Genomic DNA, 24,775 nt, shown 5'->3' on the forward strand with positions numbered 1-24,775 from the left:
AGGCTGAGACTGGATTAAGTGAAAATTCAAGGTATGAAGCGTGGCCACAACAAAGCAAACTAAACACACTGTATTACAAAACTGATAGGAAGGACAGATGACAAGCATCACTTGAGGTAACAGGAGTGAAGGCAATATTCCTATCTTCTGGACAGAGATCATGGGCTTTAGGGTCACTTATATCTGAGTTCAAATCCCAGCTCAGCCATTTGCTGCATAGTGACTTTGGGCAATTCTCTTCACTTCTTACATACATGATTTAAAATCTTTACATGGCAGGTACTATTGTGACCAAGAAATAACCTGGCAAGTGCTCAATACTTGTAATGAACAAAATTAAGAGTAAAAGCAGTGATAAATACTGCAATTCTTGAAACAACCTTTACAGGGAAAAAAATCCCACGAATTTAAAAGGGGAGAAGGTGTGAGCAATGAAGTTATGGAAGTGGTCTAATATAATAAAAGGGTTCATTGTGTAGCCTCTGAGAATGTGAGGCAAGCAAAAGTAAGATGATTTATTCTAAATGTCCTATAGAGGTAGGGAACCCTCCAGCAATGATTGTTTCAAAGCCCAGAAACTAATATCCCTGCATATGTTCAGACATATTATTAGAAATTTTCCGCTCAGCACTGCAAACATGCAATTGTGCTGACAGAGCTTATGTTTTGGAAAAGCATATTGGTAACTCCATGGTATCCAACTATGGCTTAAAGAACAGAAGGGGGAAAAAAAGAACCTATAAATTTTCTACGGAACATGTTCACAGAAACCAACCAATCAATACATAAACAAAAACAAGGGGTGCCTTCCCTAATTCAGATTTTATCCTTCCTCTTGATTCCTATTCCCAGCTCCTGGTTTTGGTAGAGAGGGAAAGAAACAGATTTGTCACTGAGATGGACCAAAGCCCCGCCCCCCACTCACCTTGTGAATAAGCAATCCATTGCTTAAAGTTACAAGTTACGAAACTTGGGAGCATCAGTGTCCTCATCTACATATTCAAGCAAGGACCTCTGCCTCAGGGTGCACCCTGACAGAGAGCCTATGGAGCTAGCCTGTGAAAACCCATTCATCCTACACCTTTCTTCCGTTACATCCTAGCACCTTCCTGATTCTGAACTGTGCTGCTCCTGCAGTGCATTTTCTCTGTAGATTTTCCCTCTGGAACTGTCAAGTTCTTATATTCCTGTCTTTACCCCTATCCAAATCCATTCCACTTCCCTTTCCCCAACACCAAATACACACACACACACACACACACACAAACTCACATGTACTCCATGATTGGCAAATTATACTATTATTTGCTCCCCTTCCTTCCCCAACATAAAGTTAATTGCTTTAAAGATGGAAGGCTTAGGGGCACCTGGGTGGCTCAGTTGGTTGAGCGTCCAGCTCTTGGTTTCTGCTCAGGTCATGATCTTAGGGTTGTGAGATCTAGCCCCATGTAGGGCTCCACACTCAGTGGGGAGTCTGCTGAAAACTCTCTCTCTCTCCCCTGCTCCTCCCCCCATGCGCGCACTCTCTCTCTCTCTCAAATAAATAAATGTCTTAAAAAAAATAAAGATAGAAAGTCGAGCAAAGCCAGGCCAGTTGGCATTAAATCCTATAGTTTTTTTGGTTTCAGTACCAAGAAGGTTCAGATTGGACTCTTTTTAATGTCTGAAGCTATAAAATGGAAAACTTAGAAGTTCTCAGGGGCCACATTTTCAAGTACAAGAAGAAAGCTTGCATGCAGTGAAAGAGAGAGAGAGAGAATGTTGGGGAACAGAATGCAGCAGAAAAGACAGATGGAAAGTCCTGACGTACTTGGGTGGCTGGTTCCTGTTCCAAGATTTGGTTGCACTCCTGAACTTCCTGAGGTTTGGCTGTTTTAATCTGTATCACATGTTGTAAGATAACCTGAGATCTTTCTAGAAAAACCCCCATTCCATTTGGGCTGGCTCAAGCCGAGATTCTGTGATTTTCAACTAACAGAATCTTAACCTTTTGTAAAATAGCATTCTTTAAATACAAAAAGAAATGAGAACACACATTTTCCCCTCTATTCTATACTTTAGAATATTTTAAAAGACAAGATTTCCAAATTCAGTTGGGCATGTTGTAGGAGGGGCCTTGGGGAAAATAGTAAGAAATATCTGGGCATTTTGAACACATCCTTAATAAGCCTCACATAGACTTTGTACTGCAGTGTTAATAAACTCAATTTACCAAGGAAAGTGTAGGATTGAAATTCATTGCTTATGATCACTTTAAAAAAATGATATATTTCTGAAAGAGAAAAAGAGTGCTTTGGTAAAGGAAAATCTAATATTCCTAAAATGAGGAGAAAAAAATTAATGGATGCTTCTAGCTTGGTTCATTTTGGTTCAACACATACTATGATTAGAAAAACTCATCTGTAAAGCTGACACTCAAAATAAAAGATGCATAACCCCAATGTGCTTATTTAACAAGGGCAGTTTTATGAGTATAATTTCCATATTCTTTAATCAGTTTCTTTAAGCTGGTGCTTTGTTTCTTTTTCTGTCTACTTGCCATAAACTGAGCACTGAAGGCATGACCCAGAAAGAGAAGAGTGGAGGGGCTACCAAAATAAGAAAAGTCCATTAAGAGTGTCACAATCTTAGGGGTAAGGTCCTCAATTCAAATTGTTAGGAGATAAGCACTCTGAATTCCTATGTCCTAAATTTCTAATGACATTTCATATGCAGCTGGATCTGGATGGATGTGTTTTCTCCAGGTGCACACTGTTAAACAAAGAAAGCCTTCAGCATGATCAGGACACTTTCCTTCACCTTGATTATTGTCACCTTTAATCAGATATTGCAAAATGCAATGACATTTAACCAGGCTTGTGACTATCCTAATGATGTTTAACCAAACATTGTTTTCACGGATAATCTCCTACAAAATACATCCACCAAAAGTCAGTCTAGGTTTGCCTTCTCAAAGGCTTTCTCTTACCAGCAATCTTGAAATGAAACTTTGACGTGTGCTCACAATCGTATCTGAGATGTTGCTTTAATGTTTTATTTCCCCTATTTGATAGTGAAGAAAGTAAGGCAAGATGAGGGTAAATAACTTACCCAAATATGAAGTGACAGAGCCAGGAACGTGAGCTATGCTACCTGTCACTGAAGCCTGTATTCCCAACCACCATACATCCTCTCTCTACCAAATGCCAGTTGATCCACCTCCTTAAATGTGAGCTCTCAGCATGCATTAAGGCACCACTTCTGCAAAGAATGGGATGGAGGGGGCTTCACATAGTTACCCACTGATCCCAGAAATTCATTAGCAAACTTGAAGCTGTGAGGTTAGAGTTTTTAAAAATACTTTTGGTGGCTGAAGAGGTCTTAATGATAGTGACAAATGGGTTAATTGGCAATAAATAAACCTGAACTAGAGAATGAAGGATATATTTATTATATAATTATCATAATGATATATAATTCGTTCTACAAATTCTATAAATTCAGTGATGACAGGTGGGGAAAAGAGATTTTGATTCTATTTTCAATCCCTTTTCATGACCAAATTGTTGAATTCTTAAAATAATAAGAATTTCTTAAAATAAAGATACTGCTAAGACAGCCCCTGTCCCTGCTGTACTCTTGCTTTGATTTCTTTTCTTTTTCCTTTTTTTTTTTTTTTAGATGACAGAGACTTCCTCTACATTTCTTAAGCCTATATGAGTTAATGTGATTGTTTCTAGTCTCTGCCTGCTTTCGGTAGAAAGAATGTATAAGTTATACCAAGCTAGACAAAGCTACTTAACCAATCCAAAAATTGATGGCATAATGTTTAAAATAAACTTCATAATTTTATAATCCCACCAATAGAGAAAAACGCAGAAGCCCATCAAGGTCTATTAGCAAAATGGAAAATAAATTCAGGATCCAAGTTGGCCTTTGAATGTAGAACTGTGGGCTTCATGGCCAGCCCACCAGGACGTCCTGGAGCCCTTGACCAAGCACCCATGGGTTCACAGCACTCAGGGTGTTCCCCCAGCATCAACAAGGATCATGCTCATATCTCCATCACTTAGCATAGTCAGTGCCCTCTTTAGACATGAAATTTTTAAACCTCCAAATTTCCGAATTTAGTATCAAAAGTTTATGATAATCAAAACCTTAGTATTAATGTTTGGGAGTTAAGAAGGAATAAGTTATTGAAAGAGAAAAATGGTCCCAAAGCTGATCTCAGCCAGAAACTTCTGTTGATGTAACCTACATCTTCCTGGGAAGAAACTAGTATTTTTGACTTTGATAAAATGCTTTACCATATTTATAATGGACTTTAATAGGATAAAGACCAATGTCGGTATGGAAATCAGAGGGCGAGAGGAACCATGAGAAACTATGGACTCCTGGAAACAAACTAAGGGTTTCAGAGGGGAGGGGGGTGGGGGGATGGGTTAGCCGGTGAAGGGTACTAAGGAGGGCACGTACTGCAAGGAGCATTGGGTGTTATATGCAAACAATGAATCATGGAACACTACATCAAAAACTAATAAAGTACTGTATGGTGACTAACATAATATTAAAAAAAAAAAAAAGACCAATGTCAGTCAATGGGCAACCTTAAAAGGACCCTAACTTAAACAGTCTTGTAACAAGTCAAGGACTGTAATTATAATGAATTCAATTTTTTTAAATTCAGTCTAACAAAGGATATCTTTGAAAGGCCCCCAAAAAAGTATCCTCAAAACAGCTCCTGCTAAGAATAGATCTTTGAATTGGCCTGAGATGGTTCTTTTCTCCTGTAGCAAGATTATAATAAAACTTGGAGAAAAATTTAACAGTTCTTTGGTATTTGTAATTTTTAAGGGAATTTGGCCTATTTAATATAAGCCTTGCAAACTTCAGTTTAAAAAGTGAAGAATAACTGATTTAGACCTTAAAAATCTTCCTTAGTACAACATCTAACATAAATTTAGTTCACCAAAGTTAAATGTTCATTTTCTGGATACTTAACTTTAATAAATATTTGTGGCATTCTCTCTTATAATGCAGTAAATTGTACGACTTGGAAAGTAAATAAATCATATTATAAACGTAGTTTAATACATTTGAAGGTATTTAAGTAACTAAATCCATAAATGGGATTAAGCATTATTGAAAGGGCTTTTAGACCTGAGCTCTAATATTTGCTAGACTTAATAGAATACAATTTTATAAACTGATTTTTTAAAAAGTAAAAAAGAAGACTTTAAAAAAACAAGATTTTGAGCTCATAATTTTAAGAAAGTCAGTATCACTCTTTGAAACAAAAATAACCTTACAGGGCATCTTACCTGCATAAAAAAAATCCTCCTTTGTGCATACCATGCTGTCATCATACCTGTGTTGGCTGATTATTCAGGTATTAAGTCTTACCTTCCTAACCCACTTTATGGGGGAGTACAGTGTCATCCACAGGCTCTGCACAGTGCCCCTGAGCTTCACCCTGAGAGCAACTTCCCTTTGCTCAGCGCTGAATACTGGTTCTTCTGCTTCTGTGTGTCTCCGTCACCGTCACCGTCACCGTAGTGAGTACTTTTTGGTTGAATACAATAGATTTTAGGTTCAATCTGTTAACCAAATTCTCCTCCCTAATGTCTTCATCTCCCCTAAACAGTAGTGAGGTAAATCTCTTTAAAACTAGCTATCCTTGGATTTTATTTTATTCTTCTTAATTTGCAAGTGTCAAGGGAAAAAGCATTACCTCCTTTAATTTGCATTATTTTTTTAATATTGAGTAGTTGTTCTTTTAATTTTCTTTATGTTTTGTGAGTATTTTTTCTTATTTCATACATTGTTCCTCTACAGTCTTTCCTAGTGTTTCCCTATTACGTTCCTTGCTGTTCATGTAACTTGTGAAGGCCATTGCCACTAATGCAGTGGCATTTCCAAAATTTTGATTATGTATGTACTTTGACTTAGCAATTCCACTTCTTGGAATAATGCCCCAGAAATACTTACACACACAAAGATATATGCAAAATTACTGGGGCCCCTGGGTGGCTCAGTCAGTTAAGCATCCAACACTTGATTTTGGTTCAGGTCATTATCTCAGGGTCCTGGGATTGAGCGTCAGGCTTCATGTTGAGTGTGGAGTCTGCTTGGGATTCTCTCTCTCCCTCTGCCCCTCCCCCAACTCATGCATGTGTGCTCTCTCTCTGTCTCAAATAAATAAATAATAAATAAATAAATAAATAAATAAATAAATTCCTTTAAAAATATATATGTAAAATTATTATAATTACCAACAACTTAAAAAATGGAAACATAGTCCACCATTTTGGGAATGGTTAAAGAAACAATGCACCTCCACACTGTGGCATGTTATGAGGCAATTAAAATGAATACATACATCTATATGTAAGGATACTGGAAAGTTCTCCATGTGTAATATACTATTAAGTACTGAAAGTGAACTGCAGAGTATCATGTATAGCTTCTGCTGCTGCCCTCATTGTTATAAAGAGAAAATAAGATCTAGAAGGAAATAGCCCAAATCGGTAGTCTGCTAATAATGGTTAAATGTGGGAATGAAAGTACCATCCCGCTCTTTGTTTCTGGGTTGGTCATGGCTTTATGATGAAACTGGAAATAAACATATATGTGGGCTTACATTCACATTTTATTTTTCCACTAGACAACAGCAAAGAGAAATTCATTCACTTAAGAAATGGTCTCTAAGAAGAGCGAGTCAGGCTGTCCCAAGGCACATTCTTAGCCCAGGTAGGAGACCAGCTGGACAACAGAAGAGGTTCAGGAGAATGAAGAGGCTCAGTGAGTTCCCAGGCCACCCACTGGAACAGAGAGGGCACTCAAATCCAGGTCTAACTGACTACCTTCTACCTCCCTCATTAAACTCTGAAAATAAAATTCGGTGGGTGAGGCCTCTGTTCCTTGGAACAAAGCCCACCTGGTAATACACTCCTAATGACCACATTCATTATGGCCCTCTATTGATCCATGTAATTTTAAAAGTCTCTTGCAAAAATTAAAAGGAAAGGGTCTTTTGTCTAAGAAAATCAGCACAACGGTTAACTGTGTGTTCCTGAGTATCTATCCTTCTATTACAGTTATTTAAACACATGCACTGTTAGACACATGCATACCCCTAAAAAATTCCCAACCTGAACACAGCTAGAGGAAGTCATCTGTTTAGATCAGTCTAAAAAAACACTCAGTGTATTTCTATAAACACCCACAGAAATATTTTTTCCTCAGTATGAAATTTCCCTCTTCCTCACTCCCCATAACAGATTGAAATGAATAGGACATCTATTGGCAGGCCTTTAAAATTCCCAAATGTTCAAATAAATGGTTACCTATAAATGAGTCTGAATGTATTTATGCTCCATTGAGTTACTTCCCTTTTTAAGAATTCTCATCCCTTCTTTATACAGTTGAAGGTCAGTTTCAATTTCTATATGCTTTCCTTAGAGACAAAAAGAACAAAACATTTCAATAGTCCTCAAAATGCAAGCCGACTAATGTAAGACTTTTAATGAAGCTCATACATTAAAAATCAGCTAGGTTGCGTTCTTTTGTCTGTTTGCTTTAATTAGCAGCCAACTGCATTGATCTTATTTTGGTCAGATAGCTTCTCTGAAAGCTTTTGAAACCTATTTCTATGCCTCTCCATTCTAACAATTACCATAATCCCATTTTACCCCCACAGTTGGATCTTCATTATAATTGAAATTTGTTGTAATTACAGCAGATGCAGACGTTAAGGAATTAAGTGAATAAAAAGAAAAGTGTCAGAAGTCAGTTTCCTAAATTTCCCAAGGTCTAGTTCACAGCAGGGAGCCAATTGTCAGTCCTTACTGAGAAGATCCCCAGATAATGGACAAAGCAACCGTGGTCCAAGGAATTTGCTGTGCACATCAGTGATCCCACTGGTACTGCCCAGCTTCCACACAGACCCCAGCATCCACAGCGGGCACGCCTCCTCTCTGCCCTGGCTTTTGATAGCAAAACAGGAAAGTCCTCTTTCCTCTCATCTGCAAACCTAAAGGTTATGACCCAGAAATGCTCAGCGCTCTTCAAAGGTCATTTCTTCAAAGCAGAGGATGTTCTGATTCAAGAATATATCAGTGTTATCTATTCCAATACCGTTAATATGAGAAGTAAGCTGAGACCATGAAACTAATACCAAATCATTGCTACCTAGTTACTTTACAAAGAAAGATACATGTTCCTTTTCTCCAAATAATAATATGTTTTGTTTTGTTTTGTTTTGTTTTGTTTTTTAAATCACAAGGGAAGAGAATTCCCTATTAGCCTGATACGGATCATTTTGACAAAATGAGGCAGAATTGAATTTCCCTAATAACTCCATTTGTCTCAATGGCCTAGAAGGGCTTCATTGGAATGGAAACACACCACACAATTAACAGATAGGCTCTGGACTTCATGGGAGAGAAATTTGGTCTGGGTTTATCTGCTACGCATCAGTAAGGTGACCAGTTTTGTGCGCCTTCCAGTGGAATGATTTCGTTTAGCATCATAGAGATGACATCGCAATTGTTATGTTAAAGTTAATCAGGAAATGCAAACAATAGAGCTTTCCAGATTACTAGAATGGTCTTATTCTTAAAATTTAGACCATCATTCATATCCCACTGCGAATGGGAACAATTCTGTTGTCTGGCTCAGTGCTTGTTAAATTTTGCTTAAAATGTGATACAGTAGGTCTGGGGTAGAGACTGAGGTTCTGCATTTATAATAAATTCCCTGAAGTTGCCAGAGGTGCAGGTCCTCACAGTGCAGTGAATACCAAGGGTCTAGTTGAGTTCAAGTTCAAAACCACCCTGTAGAGCTGGGTCAGAGGGATTGCAAATTATGGAGATTTCTTTTTTCCCTTTTCTAGATCTTGGGCTCTTTTTGCAAATATTTCTATTTTTTTAAATTTTAAATTAAAACATGATAGCTTTTCAATGTGTTATGTATCAGATTTTATTTTTTTTTTAAGATTTTATTTATTTATTTATTTATTTATTTATTTATTTATTTATTTATTTGGGATGGGGGGAGGTGGAGAGGGAAAGGGGGAACCTCAAGCAGACTCCCCACTGAGCCTGATGCAGGGCTTGATCCCAGGACCCTGAGATCATGACCTGAGCTGAAGTCAGAGGCTTAATGATTGAGTCACCCAGGTGTCCCTATATCACATTTTAATACACCGCACTATCAATTTGCTAGTTTTGTACTCCTGGTTAACCCTGGAGACCTTGATGTCAATCTTCTTCTGCCTTCCCAGTGTATTCATGGGAATAAGAATGTACTAGTGTCGGGGCGCCTGGGTGGCACAGCGGTTAAGCGTCTGCCTTCGGCTCAGGGCGTGATCCCGGCGTTATGGGATCGAGCCCCACATCAGGCTCCTCTGCTGGGAGCCTGCTTCTTCCTCTCCCACTCCCCCTGCTTGTGTTCCCTCTCTCGCTGGCTGTCTCTATCTCTGTCAAATAAATATATAAAATCTTTAAAAAAAAAAAAAGAATGTACTAGTGTCATCTATGAGGAAGGACGCCGTACTGCATCAGCCGGGTGCCATGGGGTCTGCTCAGGCCCCAGAAGGTAGAGCAGCTGAAGGGAGGCCACTGCTACACTTAAACCCACTTAAATCCATTTAAGCCCAGCCAAGCTCCGGAACATCTGCTAGCCACATGCTCTTTCCATGGCATAATAACAGAGCAAGAACTGGAGCAAGTGAATGGATGAACATGACATCAAAAAATGGTCATATTATAGAAAGTGATAGCACTGACTATGCATTTATCTGGCTTTTGTATTTATAAGGAACGAATACAGATCTCAGATTTGAAATAAAAAATTATACCTACTTTTGAACACCTCCGGATAAATCTTATTGGAAAATATCAGCTATTTCAGGGGAAGGTATTCAAAACCTAGATCCGCTGGCAGCTACTTACCTATGTGAATCAGGATTTTTAAAATACTTAGAAGAGCTATACAAAATGAGTCCTGAGGCTAACACATGACAGCAATGTGTGACACTCGGTCAAAGTGCCTCATTGTTTTCATAGACCAAGTTTAGAAATATTTAATTGGATCCTCAAATATTGCTTTTATCTTTTATAGATAGTCCTATGATTTTATTTGGAGGAATAAAAAAAAAAATCCATTGCCGAAACAAGAAAGAAGGAAAACCTCTCAGATACAAGACAAGAAGGACACAGGTTATGATTGGGTTCATCAATCTCCTTTCAGGTTTTATTATCTAGACTCCTCCAAGGTTTTATTTTCCAGCTGATATTCGTGCTGGCCAGGCTGGCCCTGGCTGCTGTGGTCACCGTCATGGCCCCTGGAATCCACAAAGAGTGTGAACAGACAGGACACCAGCAGGGCCTGGATTATCTGGGATGCTGGTCCATTCGGGCATGTTTATAAGGTTCTTTTATTTATCCCTTTAAAGGTCATGCTATCAAATTAAACTTGAGTGGCTGTTTAAGAGAGAGAATTAGGGGCTCAACCAGAAGCCCTCATTTTTGAGCCCGCTATGACTGAGGGCTGGTGTGGGTCCATCCCCTTGCGTCCTTGATGAAGGCCAGTGTGGGCTCCTTCACAGAGGGGACAGGGACAGAGAGGACAACCCAGACTTCAGATTAGGGAGATCCAAGTTCAAATCTTAGTCTGTCATTTTCTGGCTGTTGTCACATTCAAAATTATTTATGTTTTTCTGGGCTTTAATTTCCTCTTTAGCAAAGTCAAGGCAAAAATAATCTCCAAAGCCTTTTCGCAGAACAGGAATCAGTGTCAATAAACTCATTATTCTTTTCATGTATACTTGCAGGCGGTTTTTGACTCAGACCCAGACTGTGTATTTTCTTTTCTTTCTTTTTGTAGCAGATATGTTTCTCCCAGCGCATGAAGAGAGAGGTTTGGTCTGCAAGTTGCTGAGCTCAGTTTGCTACTGGGCCTGTCTATGCAGATCTTACATTTCCATTCTCTGTTGCTAACCTCAGGAGCTGCTAAGAAAGGTCACACTCCATCTTTGCTCATTTAAGTTTCATCAGTGTCCTGTCCACTTAACCAAGCAAACCTGGCTTCCTGGAGGGAACTGAGCAGCCAAGGCTCTGAGTTAAGCTCTGTGTCTGAGGCTTGAGAGGTAAGGTAGCGGAGACCTGAACCCCTCAGGGGCCATGCCCTGCCTAGCAGTAAAACCACTGGCAGCACAGGTGGTCGCTAGTGATTTCGCTCAAGTCCAGTGAACAGTTTCCTTGGTCCCTGAATTTGTGTATGTTCTGGGCATAGGCCCTGAATCCGATTTCAGCTAAAATGCTATGACCCTTGCACGAGGAGATTATGGAGAACACAAACAAGAAGGAAAATATCGAATCCTTCCTATGATCATTATATATCTGTATTTTTTTTTTCCTTTTGGCTTGCTTAGATTCTTCTTTATCTGACTTACAAGTATGGAAACATGATCTGAAATGTCTTATATTCAGGAGAACCTTAGTTGAAAATGCTTAGCATTTAAGCCATCCTAGGTCAAGGAGGAGACACAGGCTCACAGAATACAGTTAAGAGCGGAACTGCAAGCAGCAAGGAGAATAGGGATACAGAGCAGCTGAGCCTGTGCACCTGAATACAAGAGGTGGATTCCCTGCTCCCTGTCCTTTGCTTTGCTCTGTGGGTTGACTTCCCTCACTCTGCTTATATCCTAACTTCCGCCTGAGGCAGGGAGTATGGCTGTGAATGGCCAAGTTTGGCAATCTAAGGTGTCCTCTATTAAAAAAGAACTTTTCTCTCTAATGTCAAGTTTGGGACTCCTCGGAGGGAACCAGTTTGGCCCAACTTGATGGGTCAGTCCACTCCGGCCGAGGGCCAGGAGCCATGTAAGAGACAGAGTTTCCACAGACATGGGAAGGGAAGGAAGGAGGAACAATCCCAGATAATAAGGGGCAAGAGGTCCTAGACACATAAAATTATAGATGGCTTCTAAGGGACTGCCCACAGTCCCCATTTTAACACATGAATCCACATCCTGCCTGCTTTCACTGTCCTTCAGTTTTGCACAAGAATCCTCTCTGTCTGGTGCCTGGGTGGCTCAGTGGGTTAATCAGCTGCGTTTGGCTCAGGTCATGATCCCGCAGTCCTGGGATGGAGCCTGATGTCCGGCTACCTGCTCAGCAGGGAGTCTGCTTCTCTATCTTCCTCTGCTCCTCCCCACTTCTCATTCTCTCTCTCTCATTCTTTCTCAAATAAGTAAATATAATATTTTTTAAAAAATATAATCTTCTCTGTCATTTCAGGCTTAGCTTAAGTGATATCCTAAAACTGAACACTTGTTCCAAGCCTACATTAATCTGTCTCTTCTCAAAATTGATAATCCACACCGGAAAGTTCAGACTGTAACTGTTCACCAAGTGTATTTTTATTCATTTGGAATCAAATGGCATGCTGACAGACAGTTCTTAGATGACTGAGGGTCACCTGGCATTTCTGTGTTTAATATTTCCCACATGGCTAAGAAAAAGTTGCTTTCACTCCCTCCTACTTCTTTGGCAGATACCGCTAGTCATCCACGGCAGTCTTTCACCTTTGAGTCTAAACTCTATCTTGGAATCCCTGGGAATATTGTCTTAAGCCACCATCACAGTGGGTACAAACACTGCAGTCTTTCTGCAAGCTCTAGGGTTTTAGGAAATAAATTATACTGTGCTCTTCCCCTTTCTGCCTGAGTTTTCCCCAAATATTTATATATGTTGAAGAATGTTAACCTCCCTACCACGTATTAAGTGCTACACTTGGTGTGCTAGACTTAGTGCTAGGCTCTCACAATAATTATTTCAGCTAATCCATAAAACAACCCTGTGAGGCAGTTATCACTATCTCTAGGAAAGTGAGGATCACATATTAAGCAGCTTATTTAAGATTACAGAAGTGTAAAAAGCAGGCTGTAAATCCAGGAGTGTACAAATCAAAGGCAGAAGTTCTAGGCATCAAAATTAGGAGGAATTTTTCCTTAATGGAAAAATGTTTATTGAGAAAAAGGAAAAAAGGAAGACTAACATCTGCTTATGACTCTCTTGTTCTCTTTAATGCTAGCTTTTGAAGCCACTTTGTCTCACTACTGACCACCTCCTGGTGTTTACTCTGATATATTTACTATACATCAGGGCAGCATTTCCAAAAGTTTATTATGTGGATGAGTAGTCTGTGGAAAGAAGGGTTTTGCAGTCAAATATATTTGTGAAGTTGTGAACTTCTTCTAATTAATTCCCCTCTTGGACAGCCTGTAAGCCCATGGTGCACATTCTCACACACACACACACACACACACACACCACCACCACCACCACCACCACCACATGACACATTGAGAAATCCTGCAGTAAAGAAACCCATTTAATTTTACTTACTCCAGCATTTCTCAAACTTATTTGAACAAAGCAATCGTTTCCCAGAGAATACCATTAACATCAGGCAGAACTAGGAGTGTCGTTCCCCACTGTGTAGAGAAAATTTGGATGCGACTGTATTATGACGAGCAAAATAAGGAAATTTCTTTGTTTAATCTGCTGACACAATATTTCTGAGTGACTGATCAACAGACATCCCAGGGTGTTTGATAAAATACAAATTCCATGTCTCCCCATCTCATTTGGACTTAATCAGAATCTCTGGGGTTGTAGAGTCCAGAAATCTGCATTTTAAAAGAGTATTTCAAGTGATTTTTACGCATTCTAAAATTTGAAGCTACTCTCCAATAGGGCTGGGGTCAAATCTTAAGTTTACTTTTTTTAAATTATTTTTTAAAGATTTTATTTATTTATTTGAGACAGGGAGAGAGAGAGAGAGAGAGAACACAAGCCGGGTGAGGGGCAGAGGGAGAAGCAGACTCCCTGCTGAGCAGGGAGCCCCATGCAGGGCTAGATCCCAGGACTGCACGATCATGACCTGAGCTGAAAACAGAAGCTTAACCAACTGAGCCACCCAGGCACCCCAAGATTACTTTTAATCCATTGATAACTTTGGAAACTTTGCTAAGTGAATATCCACAGTCTGGTATGAATCTTTAGTTTAGGCCATTTGTGCTGGTACAAATACTCAGGTGAAGTCAACTATTTGCCTACAGAGACCTATTAAGTGGCCTTTACCTTGGAAAGCATCCCATCCAAGGGTTGGTCTCAACTTGCAAGCCCTGAAATCCAATCTTCCCAGATTACCAGGACCGTTAGTCTCCACCACTGTGAATCATGCAAGCAAATCTAACAGGACACTAGTGTGTATTAGAATTCCATTATATGTGGATTTACATCAAAAAGTATAATTTAGAGAGGGCCTGGTAGTTCCACCAGTTGTCCTATATGTCCTCTTCCTGTAGGAAAGTAAGCTTCACAGATTGCAAAATATTAGAATGTCAGTCAGTTAAACTTGAAATCAGAATAAGGATGGTTCCATGGGGCGCCTGGGTGGCACAGAGGTTAAGCGTCTGCCTTCGGCTCAGGGCATGATCCTGGCGTTATGGGATCGAGCCCCACATCAGGCTCCTCCACTATGAGCCTGCTTGTTCCTCTCCCACTCCCCCTGCTTGTGTTCCCTCTCTCTCTCGCTGGCTGTCTCTATCTCTGTCAAATAAATAAATAAAATCTTTTAAAAAAAAAAAGAATAAGGATGGTTCCAGGATTTCTGGATTTAATGCCAGCACTCTCTGACAGACTGACTGATCCAAACCCACATTTGTGAGTGAACTCACACAGCTTTTGTTGGCCCCCAGTCTACTGCTTCCTCCAGATTGCTTGGATTCAGGCAACCAGGTTTTAGAGATCTATCAATAACTAGCTCTAGCATGTTCTGTGATACTTGAGATTAAAAGAAAAAAAGTGAAGATTCTCTTCTCTAAAAAAATTAGAAACTAAAACCTTATTGATGATATATAATTAAAGTATAAGTACACATTTGTTCAAAATATATCCTTATTTTGAAGGTAACTTTGAACTGGTCAACAGAGCAAAAGAATACTTGACATAGTATAGTTATATCTTACATAATATAGAGTTTTTGACATTTTGAACTAATAACAGTTAAAGCACTTGTCTGCCCAGGATCTTGGGAGAAATTAAAGTGAAGAGTGGTAAGCTTTCCTCTCCTGATATAAGTATCTCTGAAGAAAGGTACAGAAAGGTATACCATGGTCATACACAGCCTGTGCTGCTATGGTTGGTATTATACCCACTCACCAGGTCTCGATGCTGAGGCCCACGCTTAATCTTTAGAGTTACCCCAGGTACAGCCCCAGGTTGCTGAACTATGAAAAACAAATATAGCTCCATGGGGACTGGCACAAGCAGAGTCTAGTCCTGTATTATGCAATATGGTGGACACTAGTCACACATGCTTATCTAAATCTAAATTTATTAAAACTAAATTAAATTAAATTAAAAATTCACTCCCTTCGTCATAACATCCACACTTCAAGTTCTCAGTAGCTGCTGATAAGGTGGAGACAAGATAAAAGAGATCATTTCCATCACTGCACAATGTTCTGCTGGACAGTAAAGGTCCAGTCCAATTAGTATTCAATTCATTGAAACAAACATTTATATTACATCTCCATAGGCTTCATCCATCCCTAGGGAGAGAGAGTCAGATCCACGATGGTCCTTCACTCTGACATCAGGAGTATGGGAATGCAGGGATATACATTTGATGCCATTAATTCAGGTACAATTCAGCCTGGCATAGATGCTGTGTATCTTCAAGATAACCAATAAGACCTATGAGATGTTTGGCTTAATTTTGAAAGGGCAACACTATTCCTTTTATTTCCAAGTTGCTTGGGAGCCCACTAACTTCTAATGAAAATACTTGCTAACTATATAATCTTGGAAAAGTCTTTTAACACCTATAAACCTCAGTTTTCTCCTTTATAAAATGAGAATGGTTTATTTTGAACATTTTGATATAGGTCTCCATAGATTTCAACAAGACAATTAGTAGAGGATAAAACCTAGCATGGCATCCTGCCCATGGTTAAATTCTACTAAATTTAGATGATTCCAGGTATAGGATAGAAACAAGTAAGAGAAAAAATACATAGGAGAAGAAAAAAAATACATCTTCCATATATTTTTTAGATAAATAAATATATATGTATATATATGTGTGTGTGTATATATATATATATATACACACACACATATATATAATATTGAAGAAGCTTTAGATGGCATTTGGCAAAAGTTGGAAGTAGTTCTCTATGTTAGAAAACACTAGAGAATTTGACATAGCCCAATGAATAATAACAATGTTGTTTAAGTCTCTGCCAGGCATTTCAGAAAAGGAAAGAGAAAAAATAAAGACGTGACAGAGGATAGAGTATGGATTATATATGATTCCGATGCTGCTCTCTGGGCTCGTGGGAAACCTTTACTCTTCTTCAATGATTTCACTTGCAGATAAACAGCTGATGGAGTTATAGACACACTGGCGCCCCCTCACCTATCTTTTTTTTTTTTTTAAATCTCACTCCTAGTAGGTAAACAATGCCAATTTCACAAGCCTTCCCAACTCCAGGAGGCTGTTTAGAGCTCACTGAATCCAGGGGGTGAGCTCCCCAGATCCTATTACCAGGAGACTGGTGACATCCTTTGACAATCACCACAGACATTTTGTATGTTTTTCTAGAGCAGGCTTCTATTCAGACTCACCTTCTCTCGCAGAGCACCCCCCCCCTTTTCTTTCCTTAAAGCATAAGATTGTAATAAGGATAATGTGCTCACGTGCTTCCTTCCACTGTAATATTTATAGGCTACATTGCTCAAATACATTGCTATGGTTTGCTTGTCTAATTTTATGATGGCCTTGCTAAACAAAAATACTCTTGCTCGCTAGTGCTTACAGAAGGAGCACTTAACACCACGTGAACGATGACAGCTGGCACCAGCTGCTTTTATTAGGCACTCTAGCTGTTCAAATAGAGCGATACTTGGTGTGAACCACAGTGGGAAGTTTTCAATATGAGAAAGAGGTGAAGGGCTCTAATTCCTAAATCTTGGACCGCCGTTTCCAGGGTTTGGGATGTGAATATTAAAGGTGATTGACTTCATCCCATCTTTGAGAAGGTACTACACCCAACTCCAAGAGAAGTGCCGAGTTCTGTCCGTTACACATGCCGTTCATCCCATTACCAACAGCAGATGCTGTGAAGGTTCAATTTATTCAACTATAATTGCAAAGCACATGCTCTCAACAGAAGGCAGAAGTAGGCATCTAGAACTTTCTCTGGGAAGGCAAGATACAGGTACAAAACAGGTAACAGTCATGAGTGGTGGGTACATGAAAGAGAAACAAAAGTGCTAGAGACAGCCACATAAGGAAAGGGTTTTGTGAACATCAGGCATAGTCAGGGAGACTTTACCGAGTAGGTGGGATCCAAAGGAGTCTTGGAAAGATGAGCAGAATTTGGGCAAAAGGAGTGTGGAAGGGAACTCCAGCCAAGTGCCTGGGGGGTGGAATGAGATCTGCTGCTATGGGTCAGGAGTATGTCCACTTTGGGAATGCCCCTCCACTGCTATTTTCACTTCTCTTGCCTGACAAAATGTAGCTCGGATGTAACTTCATGTCCCTCAGAACCACCAGTGTCCCTGTGCACAATGTCTGCTATTCTGTCTGGCTTTCTTGCTCTTGAGCTTCCTGCAGGCAGATATTATATGTACTGTGGAACACAGCAAATGCTCAGTAAACGCACATAGATGGAATGATGTATTAATATAGGAGGTAAGGGGAATAGGAAGGAAAAGGGAGGAGAGGTCAAGGGAGACCTCAAAAGGCCAGCAAGGGGATGTGGATGCTTGTGTTGAATACCTCACTCAATCCAGTGCCAGAGGGTGTGTGCCGTGCATGCGCAGAATTTGAATTTCGTCACAGCGAGATTTGCAATAAAATCTATATTTCTGGAAGCAAGAGAGAGGTACAGGCAAATTGCCACTAAGAGAATAGTTCTCTGCTATTTTATTTCCCTATCTCAAAAGTGGCTCTACATTTAGGATAATTCTATCAAGAAAAGTTGTGTTATGAATTCACTATGATGTGGAGAATGAAGTGGTTGCAAATGGGAAATTTAATGCAGCCAGGAACTCGTCCGTAGGGCCTCTTCTCATGGGTCCCCATACGATCATGCAAAATGTGGATTCCAGGAAAAGACATCACGGCATCACAGCTTTTAGAACTGTGAGGATTCGCCCTGCTCTTTACCAATGCTTGCCTCCCCTCTTCTTCTCAGATGTCTCAGATGTTGAAGAATTATTTAAGATCACTGGAAACAATAGTGATTTGTGTTTCTCTCCTTACTATTTGCTCAAGTGCCTGCCAACCACATGTTCTCATTTTCCCCTCAGTGTGTGGATCTTCTCACAAGAACCCCACAGTTGCAGCTTAGCATGAGTAAGCACGGTAATTGGAATGACCTTTAAAATGCATATGCCTCCTGTCACGTTCAGATTCTTGGGCTTTACCAAACTGCTGGCTGAAATATCATTCCCACCTTTATACTGGTGTTTATTTTGGATGGGAAGACATGGACTTTTTTGTTTTTTGTTTTCTATTTTGCTAAGCATAAGGGCAGCCTATATGATATTAGAAATGTGCTACTACAAAGTAAAGGTAAACCCTTTAGTCATGGCAGCCAGGACAGCCTTATGTGGGGGCCAGGGTGAATTAAGGGGATGTTACTATGACTGGCAGACAGAGGAATTCCCAGCACACTCACATTTGGGGACAATTTAAGGTATTTGTTTTCAGTTTAAAAACCCAGTTAGGAAGTTTCTTCCCACTAAAGAAAGCAGAATTTTCCACTCCTTATAACCTAGTTCCCACAGCAAACAGTGATTTCAGCAGAGGACACACAGGCAGGACATTGAAACCAGAATCACCAGCCAGAGGTTTATAGAAGGCATTGGAAAGGGCAAACCTCTGAGAAAAGTCACTGATTCAGGTTGGTTCTGTTTGCGGAGTCTGAGGACAATGACACCCACTTCTCCCTTTCCTAACACATGGCCCCTAACCCTTTAAAAACCAGCTTTCCTCTTAGTCTCTCCTAGCACTCTGTATATTCACTTCATGCCAATCCTCATATTTGGGAGCACATATGACTGTGTCCAAAATTATTTGGTCAATCTGTGCCTTTCCATGGAGCTTTCTGAAGTCAGGGTTCATCTATTCAGTTCGGCACTTAAGTACAACCTCAGCTCTGACCCAGTACCTGGTCCAGCAGAGATGTTCCAAATGCAAGATTTGAATGAATGAATGAATGAATGAGTGAGTGAAAAGTGTATGAATGACTCACAATAGTAACAAACAGACTCCTGATCCAAGGACTCCGACAAGACCACAGCAGGAGAAAAACCAACTGTCTGTCGTGTACACCCTTTGATATCCAGGGAGGAAAAGATGCACCTGGCACATAGTAAGAACTCTGAAAAGATTTGCTGAATGAATGTGTGGATCCCACAGGAAGATCAGCAGAGCATGGACAGTTCAGCAGCAGGAACAAGAAGTGCACCAGGACTTTCTGGATAGTGTCAGATTTTGTGTACTGTGGGTGTAAATGCCTGTGCATGTCTGTGCACATGCAAAGCCGAGGCCTCCATTTCTCATTTCAGAGTGGGAGTTTCTGTAATTCTCAACGGAATTATTCGGTCAAAGCTGTCAAAGCTGCTTAACAGCATCTGGGATTATTTTAATATTGAAAGCAGGGATAGCCCCTTACCTAATTATTATAGTGAAAATTGTGTTTGTCAGTATGGATAAAAGCAGGTAGCAAGATGATAATGACATTTTTATCATTAATAAAGTTAATGGTATTCTGGACACATGGTGTATTGCACAAGTGTAGTGACTATAAAGTTTGACGTGTCCATATCCTCCTGCATAACTATCTGCTTTAGGTATGTAATGCTTCTCTTTGCATTTTCCAGGTGTTGAGATAATCTTCTGTTCGGTCCACAGTATATCCCAATGTTAGGAGTGAGAGACCCTAGTAAACCATGTCGAAGTGATCTGTTGAAGATGAAGCTAAACCTGGAGGGAAGATTTCAAATCTGTAACTTGAACCAAGTGAAAACATTAATCACTTGTCCAAAAAATAAAATAGGTTATGTATGTAGGTAAATTATTCAGAAAAGTGTCATCTTCTTCTGCTTGTATATGGGTTTTCTAAAACCTGGCCTGCTGAGATACATACAAACCCATTCATTTCTGTCTCTCTTGCTTTTAACTTTAAGAACTTTTATCTTCCTTCTCTCAGTCAGTCCTCGCCACAAGTCCAAGAGGGAGACAGTAATAATATCACGTTGTTCTCATTTAACCCCCTACAGTGATAAAATGCAGCTGTTGTCCCCTTATGACCACGGAGAAAGCTGAGATAGGAAGAGGTTCAGTGACTGGTTGTGTCCAAAGTCAGGCTTAATGTAAACAGGCTTAATGTAAAGGGTTTTACCACCTTGAAAGCCTGAGTTTGATTCTGTCATGAGGTAGATTCTTTAATTTATGTAAAAGTGGGTTTTCCTCATCTGCTGACCAGGAAAGCCAAAGTTCCCTTTTGCGGTGGTTACAGCAATGGCATATCGTCATGCCGACCATGCATGTTACATAGGCAGTGGGGGGGGGGGCCAAACCCAGCCTTCGGAAGTCCAGGTCACAGTAAAACCCAGGAGGCCAGATTCCAGTTCCAGGAACTTCCTGTGAGATCTCTTAATGCAAGATAAAAATAGCAGAGAACTGATTTTAAATTTAGGTTTTGCTGCAGAAACAGGTGAAGGCATTTTATCACAGGTCAGATCTGCTCTTTTCCCAACTAAAAACATATTAAGCTCCTTTTCTCTTCCAACTGTGCCCATAAACAGCGTTTACAGTGAGCCACCGATGAATGATTTTGGACTAGGGGAAAATAGTGTTAAAGATGACAAGGGCTCTGCCTCAGTGGTCCCATGAGTGGACATCAATGTAAATGAGGAAAAAAAAACGAATGTGACATGGGCCACATAGAAAGGCACACTTTTTGGAGGACGAGGGAAACAGATGGAAGGCCTTTATCAGAATGTTGGGTGAGGCTTAGTGATGTAATGATTGTGTGAAGGGAGCAAGAAAGAAAAATCTCTTTCTTCTTATTAATTTAGAAATGTTTTCTGCAGTTAAATATAAGCACTGCCTGCCAGAAGTGACTTGAGAATCTAAAATAGCCTTTTTTTCCCCCATGTTTTGATCCAGATCAAAAGTTTGCCTTGGTTTCTATGTCATCTAAAACATCTGAATTTCTTAGCCAGTATATCTCGGGAGAGATGCTCCAAGCACCTCCTGATCTGGGAAGACATTTTCTTACTGCTATCTGAAGGTGCACACCTCACCTTAACCTCTAACTATAGCTCTTGGAATGAATCCTTCATCTTCGGAAGTACTTGCAATCGTTCACCTGGCTCACTGTTCTGGCTTTGTTTTCTGCATCAATATTTCAGATTACTGGTTGGTGAGGGAAGAGTCAGTCTCATCACCTTCAGAATGAAGCCCCACCTTTGGCTTTGTTGGTTCTCTGTGCTTTCCCATGAATCAAAGGTGCCCTGGTGCCCTTCCGCATGCACAGGTAAAGAAGTACCATTTCATCAAGATAATGATCCACTTTTCTTGTAAAAACAAGGGATGGGAGAGATGAGGTTAGTAACAGAACACGGATGTACTCCTTCATGGTCACTTACTCAAATCAAAGCCAAGTTCATATCCAAAGTCTGTCTTTCCCCTGACTTTCAAAGAAGTCTAACATAGGTAGTAGGGGGGAGTAACTCCCATTTAATAAGCGGATGAGTAAATCAGTATTTCCTAGATGAAAGACACTTATAACAAGTCCACTTAAAATTTACTGCCTCAAGACAGTCATTCCGAGTTAGTTCTGAGGCTCTTCCATTCCCTAACCAGCCCAAAGATACAGAGGTAGAGGCTTTAGCTCTCTGAGCATCAGCGTGCTTGTCACAAGGTTGAGACAATGAGCTGCTAGGATGACAACCCATCAGGCATCTGTGGTGGGCCATCCATTGTGGCCCATATCCCTTCTCTTCCTGCACTAATACAACCCGCTTCATGACTAGGACACGGTGAAAGCACATCATTCTCCACTTTGTAATCCTGCTGAAGAATGTAGGATGCCTCCTAACTATAAAGTTCGAAGTGGTCAACTGCAAGGACAGGCCAAACCTCATCAACCTGACTCTTGGTTTGTAGCCAGGCTCTGCCACGTACTTGCTGTGTGAACTTAGACAAGTTACTTAGTGCCACTGGGTCTCAATCCCGTTCTGTACAACAGTTAATAATATCACCTATTTCATAGGGTTGTTGTGAGGATATCACACACACACACACACACACACACACACACACACACACACACACACACACAATGTCCTGGCACACAGTAAGTACTTTTTAGGATTAGCTATTAATATGGCCTATTATTCAGATTTTAAACTCTTCTGTTTGTTCCAAGCTCCCTATGACCTTGACTTCAAGTTCTGTTTTACCCATTGATGCCAGTGCAGCTTTTCCAATGCAGGCAAACAAATACCCAGCACCTCACCCATTCTCAGTCCCAGCATCATGCACTCCACCCCACCTGAAACAGTCCTGCTTGACTTCCCTAGACCTACATCAAGTACTTGAAATCTTTTTTCCTCAGTGATTTCCCTTGACTTGTTCTGAATACCTGAGCACATCTTTCCTCTTTCTCTGGCCTTCAGCAATAGGCCCTCCACTGCTCTATGGATTAAAGAATCAACAAAATCTGGATTTGGGTCCTGGCTCCACCAAATACCAAAAATGTGACCTCAGGCAGCTTACTGAAACTTCCTAAGCAGGGGTGGTTTTATCCCTATAAGAACAAAAATAGAGCAACCCCATTATTCTCAAATCTGAATGTGCATCAGAATCTCCTGGGGAGGGGACACTTGTTAAAACTCAGGTTGCTCCCCTTCCTCCAGTTTCTGATCCAGAAGGTATGGGCTGGGACCTGAGAATATGCATATCTAACAAGTTGACAGGTGCTGGTCTGGGAGCCGGACTTTGAGAACCACTCTGTGGATTGCAGGACTGCAGAAAGAATTAAACAAAATCATATTTAGAGAACGTTTGCTCAATAACTATTACATAAATTATAACCTTTTCTTTTCCCCCATGAAATCGACTAAGATGATAAATAAAAACAGCAGAAGTGCTCTTGTTTTGATGTTGGCTCCATCCCATGAGTTAAAGGAGAACACCATATTGTAGCATTTCTCACTTTAGAGTTAGAAGCTCAGATTGTGTGGGCATTGGCCTTACAATGGCTTTTCTGGCACCCAATGGAAAGGCTTTCAATTTTAGAGAAGAACTAAAACATATGCATTACCATGTAATGTAATCTTTTTATATAGCCTACTGTTTTTAACAGACTCCCACACACAGAGTGGGTTTTTAGCATAAGTCTGTTTATGGGAGGTCATCCAAAATAAAGCTTCTCCACCCTCAGTGTTTACAACACTCCAAACTCTGAACCAAGAAGGTAAGAATCTTGACCGGAGAGTTTAGCAGATGCTTTTCTAAACGAATGTGTGTTGGGGGAAAAGGAAGTGGTGATGGAGTGAGAAGCTACATTTCATAACTTATCTGGCTGCAGGACATTTAAAGCAGCATTTCACATGTGATTCACTCATTGGAACAAGCAAATTGTTTCGTTTTTAAAAGGGTCAAAGCAAAAAAGTCTCCATAGGATGCAATAGCAAAGACCCAACTTCCATATCTGGCTGTGCCACACTCAGCTTAGACTTCCATTTGCTTCTATGCAAAACCACAGCTGGATAATCTTTGAGGACAGTTCCTCAATACCATCACTCTGTGAGGAAGGGAGTCAGGAAATGGGACACATGATCATGAGACCCTTTGCCAGGCACCAGAAGACCAGATGAAATCAGTCCCTATCAATCTTCATAAAGGCTGGAGTAATATTTTTTGGTGGGTGAAGTCACTCTCCTTAGAATGGTACCACCACCACCCGCAGGGTGTGAGGCATAGTAGAGGGAGAAAGATTGGAGCTATAACTTTCAGTAGGGCCAGCAAGTCAACTGTCCTCCAGATAACACAAAGACAACTTATGCCTGGCATAACTTGTGAGTCTTAGAGTGGCAGCTGCAGCCACTCTAAGACCCACACTCCCTCCACACCAAAATATCCCTTCGCTCAGGCACTGCTGAGGATCCGACTATTTTCATTTATATTCCCACAAGTTTTGTTTGTAATGGGAAGCAGAGGAGAAGCTGAGTGACAAAAGCCAGGGAAATCTGGAGAGAGATGGAATTCAATTGTGCCCACCCCCCAACAGTGTCTCATGGACTGATTTCAACACCCCTTTGGATATAGACATTGAGACAGAGCTGCTAAAACTCTTCAGAGACCCTGTAAGATTCTGATCAGAAGGGCAGTTGCTTGGAGGCATGGTGGGGGCAGGAGCAATCCCTCTCCCCCACCTACACCATTTTTGTACAGAATCTACACAATCCCTTGACTTCCAGGATTGGAGGTTTTAGGGGAGTAGTACTCAAAGTATGCTCCCAGGACCAGCCCACCAACACCCTGGAATTAATTAGAAATGCAGATCCCCTGTCCCACCACAGTAAAATCAGAAACTCTGGGGGTAGGGCCCAGTAATTTGGCTTTTAAGAATCCCTCCTGGTGATCTGGTAAAAACATGCTGGAATTTGCCTGCAAAGTTTAATGAGGCACTCACTTT

The 24,775-nt window shown here is 40.5% G+C and overlaps 1 protein-coding gene across 1 annotated transcript in view; it reads right to left on the minus strand.

The window, feature by feature from the left end:
• CNTNAP5 (contactin associated protein family member 5) overlaps positions 1-24,775 on the minus strand; it is a 773,827-nt gene that overhangs the window by 316,296 nt on the left and 432,756 nt on the right. The gene's annotated exons all lie outside the window — the stretch shown is intronic.

Source organism: Ursus americanus, chromosome 1, assembly GCF_024610735.1.
Source record: "Ursus americanus isolate L20-20 chromosome 1, mUrsAme1.1.p, whole genome shotgun sequence".
In the NCBI taxonomy this organism is placed as follows: Eukaryota; Metazoa; Chordata; class Mammalia; order Carnivora; family Ursidae; genus Ursus; species Ursus americanus.